The sequence below is a fragment of the Peromyscus eremicus genome, chromosome 10, assembly GCF_949786415.1.
Source record: "Peromyscus eremicus chromosome 10, PerEre_H2_v1, whole genome shotgun sequence".
Lineage (NCBI taxonomy): Eukaryota > Metazoa > Chordata > Mammalia > Rodentia > Cricetidae > Peromyscus > Peromyscus eremicus.
Window position 1 is genome coordinate 34,781,548 of NC_081426.1, and position 5,055 is coordinate 34,786,602.

Here is a 5,055-nt window from a genome sequence, read left to right on the forward strand (position 1 = left end):
ATACTTCAGATCAAGTTCTGTTAACAGCCTGATTGTTAGTGAAATGCTTAGACAGGGAGATGTAATTTGTTTCCTTACACACTGACATCAGAGACATGACAACTCCAGAGAACCCACAAGAGTAGACCAGAGTGAGAAAGAGAGGAAGAGCTTCCTGAGAGATAGAGGATGTTCACTCCCTCAAGCTGATTCTACTATTGCATTATGACAACAAAAGGAAGACATAGAACAAAATTGAAAAGAAAGGGCTTCTACTTTATCAGTGAAGGTGTGTCTTTTATCAGCCCAAACATCATGCTGAGCTTAATAAGCACTGGGTAACTTTCACTCAAAAGGGAGTTAAGGGAGCCGGGCGGTGGTGGCGCACGCCTTTAATCCCAGCACTCGGGAGGCAGAGCCAGGCGGATCTCTGTGAGTTCGAGGCCAGCCTGGTCTCCAAAGCGAGTTTCAGGAAAGGCGCAAAGCTACACAGAGAAACCCTGTCTCGAAAAAACCAAAAAAAAAACCAAAAAAAAAAAAAAAAAAAAAAAAAGGGAGTTAAGAGCAATCGAGAGCAGCAAAATTGGATGATGGCATAAAGCCTTGGAAAGAGATGAAGCACTCTAAGACGGGCTCCTCTTTCTTCAAGCCTGCATGTAAAGATACTTCATGTCCCTTAGAGGTCAGACAGATAGACCATTCTAACATAGAGGCTCTAAGCCCTACACATTACACTAAGAAGCTTGATGTATAAGATCTGGGCTTTGAGGATTTCAGACAAGCAGCATTTGAAGGGACAGAAGCCAGAGAGAATCCCAGAGATGATTCCACATTTTCTGTATTCTATAGGCATTTTGAAGATCTCACATGGCTCTAGAAAGTAGAACAATAATTCAAATTGTGTGAGGCTTCCAGTCAAATGACATAAACCAATCAAACCCCTCAACAGTCTTGCTTTGTGCACAGGGGCTGTGGTAAGCCCGCTCACTTCAACTAAGGCAGATGAAACAGACCAGACCACCTCAATACTGAAATTTGATCCTAAAATCATTCCAGTTTCTGATTGAGTCAACAAATCTGCCATGTGGTCTCAGCTCTGTCAGAGGAAATTAAATCCTCTGTAGATAGAGACAACATCTTCAGAGTCTAATGATTTAATCTGTAATGTCAAGATGCAATTTAATTTTACTAATTCAGTAAAACCATTAAGCATGACAAGAGATGGGGGCAAATATCCAAATCCAATTATAACAAGAAAACAGCAAAAATGAAAACAAAATAAAATAAATAAAAAGAAGACAATATAAAAAATATAGACACAGTACTGGATATGTCGAATGAAAGTTTTTAAAATTGTTAAGCAATGTATTCTGGAAAATACATTTAAGGCAAATAATTTTATGACAAATTATTAAAACAGGGTTGATATGCATGACAGAGAGAGACAAGGGGGTGGTGAGAGTAATCTGATGCATTGAGTACGCTTTGAAAATGTTGAAGAATAATTTAATTAAAGTCTTTTAAGAAAGAATTAAAATGGGGAAAGAGAGAAGTAATACATGAGAGGCTTCCTGTGTGTGTAAGCATCCTATATTTCTGCATAACGTGCAGTAGGAAGAAAGATAGCAACAGGCAAATGCTGCCTTCAAATTAAGGTATATTTGCCCTAGAGAAAGACCGTGTTCTAGGTAATGTCTTTGTTTTCCACTAGGGGTCAGTGGAGGATGGAAGAGCTGAGTGTGGGGTGGGAAGTCCTGCACTATATCCTTATGCTGATTCCACATACAACCACACCTTTGTTGTTCTGAAGATGTGTACTCTATTTTTATCATGAGGTAGAATGTATACCACCACTAGCATTCCCTTTGACAAGTCAGATCTTCTCTTCATTTGGCTCTACTTGATGAATGAGTATTATTGTCTTCCACTGGTTCTCTTTCTGGCCAGGGACCAACCTCCCGTGATTTGTGCCCATCCTGCCCTGGGTGGCCTTTTCTCTGTCCCACACACAAATAGAAATATCCTGTGGACTAATTTGTCCAATGCTCTGCATTGACATGAGTAACAGAAATAACTGGAGATTTATTGAACTTACTGTGGAGCAGATGCCTATAGGCTTGGTTAGTAACACAGTGCCCAACTTACTCCTCACAACAGCACAGCTTTGAGAAAACTGCTTGTATTTTAAACTAACAATTAAGACGTCTGATATACAGAGAATGTCACTTGTGTTTTAAACTAACAATTAAGAAGTCTGATACTCAGTTCCCATGTCCACACACTGTGATGTAGTAGCAGAGAACAGTGTATAATGATAGTTCTAGCTCACAGTGCCTTCTAAGTGCATTTTAGCTGCAAACTTTTTAAAATTAATTCTGACATGATTACTGAGTGGCAGTGCTCAAAATACATTTGAATGTAGCCCATAACATCCAGGTAGAAAATGTAAGGTTCGAAGGAAAAGTAAATTATATTTGATGTAGAAAAGAAGACATTTCTATAGCAGAAAATGTAAGCTCCTGGGAAATCAGTCACAAAACTGAAAGGCTGGTGCTGAAGGAGCATTCTCTATGGGAGTCATGAGAGAAACCATGGCTTTGGGGATTAACACATCCACCCAACTGACTGCACAGATGCATTTGTATCTGTATGTGTTACAAGTTCCAAACACAGAAATGGAGGGCATGAGGATAGTTCTTTAAAATAAGTAACATGTATGATTTTAAAGAAGATTATGAAAGTTTCACTTTCATTTACTTAAAAACTATGCTGCACCCGACTGCTATTGGCAAGGAAGCATCTTTTGCAGTGGTATTGATGACTGCAGATTCATAACTGAGAATGAGAGACATTGAAGGTTTCTGTAAAAACCTCCCCACTCCCCAAAAGAAAAAAAAACAATCCAGATAGGAAGCTATTGAAGAGAACCCTTAAAACTGTGATAAAGATGCTAAATTGTAGCTCTCCATGGTTGATGGCTCCCGGTAGTGGGTCGGGGAGAACTCAGTTTGCTTTAAGAGGCTGGCCACTGGGAGTTTGAGCATGCTCTTGTGAGTATATGGGTAACAGAAATTGGACTTGGTGTTTTGTTTTTTGTTCTTTAACATTTAACATAAAACATAACATTTAACATAAAATGAAAAGATTTTCTTGTGTATGAAACAAGGGGAGGCATAGGTGAGAGGATGGACCTTGGAGGAATGGGAAGCAAATGTTATAGGGGTACATAGTAAGACATTTGCAAATAATTGATAAGAACATTATGTTGAAAAGAAAGTTGCATTGATAATGGTGACTTGTCACAGCAGTAGAAAGAAACTAACACAACCACTCAGGACTACGAAGAAGAACCAAATCCAGTCAAATGAAATTTGCATTGTAAAACTATGAGAAAGCTGTGTGTTGTTTCAAAAGAGATAAAACTTGTGAAATTTGGTATGCAGTTGAATCTTATAACAGAAATAATTAAATACTTTATGGAAGTTTGTGAAGAATATTTAAAAAAAACATTTTTTAAAGCAATCACATTGTTATGGAGCCAAAAGGAGCTAAAGTCACAACAAACCTTCTGAGATATTATCTCAGTGTGGCAGGAAGGTTGACACTATCAAAACACCAGAAATAATAAGCTGAATGTAAGCTATCTCTGTCTGCATCAATGTGGTGCCTTTCATCCATAGATAGGCTGATAAGGAAACAGCTTAGGAATGCAGATGCCTATGAAGCTCATACTGAACAGATTTCAGCTAGCTTTCAAAATGAGCTTAGCCAAGTGATGTTTTTCACTTGAAGAAAACACTTGTAGTAATTGATTTGTTTTCCTCTCAGAATTCAATCTGCACTTTATTTTGGCATCATTTCCAAATCCCTACAATATTAGGATCACACGGTATACAGCCTCTAAAGTTATTTAGAAGAGAGACACTGGCTTTCTCTCCAAGACTCTGAATAGATATACTAGCCTGATTCATTGCTATATTCATAGTGATTACACTTTTTTTCTTATAAAATGAAAAGATTTTCTTGTGTATGTGTTCTTGTATGTATACTTTAATGTGTATACAGGAGTGTCTGGGCATGCTCAAGGAAGCCAGAGGTTGATGTCAAGTGTCTTCCTCTATAATATTTAATGTCAACTTGACAGAATCTGCAAGGGCAGAGGAGACAAGCCTGCACACTCCTATGAGGGAATATGTAACTTCTGGGCATGTTTATTGAGGGATTATGTTGATTAGGCTAATTGAGGTAGAAAGACCCACACTAAAAGTGGGAGGCATCATTCCCTGGGCTTAGGTCCTGGACTATATAGGAGAAAGCTAGTAATCCCAGGCAAGACTTGATCTCTGTTTTCTGACTGCAGACAATAAATGACCAGCTGCCTCAAGTTTCTGCTGCCTTAGCTTCCTTAGTGCAATAGACTGTACTCTTGATCTGTGAGCCAAAATAAATCCTTTCTCCCTTAAATTGATTTTGTCACAGTTTTTTTTTTATATCACAGCAACAGGAAAAATACATATTCTATCACTCCCTTAGTTTTTGATACAAAGTCTCTAATTGAACCTGAGCCTCTCAGATGCATCTAGATTGGCTAGCAAGCTAGTCCCTGGGACCTGCTTATTCAGCTCTCAAATCACAAGTGTATTGCTGTGCCCATCTATTTTACATGCGAAGGGAATCATGGTCCCCATTCTTGTGTGGACAACACTCTCCTGAATGAGCTATTACCTCAGCTGAAACATGCAGATGTTCTCTGAGTGTTTATTTGGACTGTTTTTAACACTGATATCATCATGAATGCATAGTTTAGTATTAAGACAGAATTAAATTAAACTTAATTCACTATGTTCTGCTAATGCTATAAGGCTAGATGCTCATTTTATCTGCTTGCTTTAGAACAGTCTAATTAACTTAAAATGATAAACTGTCCTTATGAATATGAGATCAGTTTGCTGTCACAAACCGTAAAGAAGCTACTGAAATTTCTTTTAGACACATATCTAATTTATAGTTAAATTTCATAGATTAATTTTGTATTCCTTGGTTCACCTTCTTTGATTCTACATGCTATTTTTATTA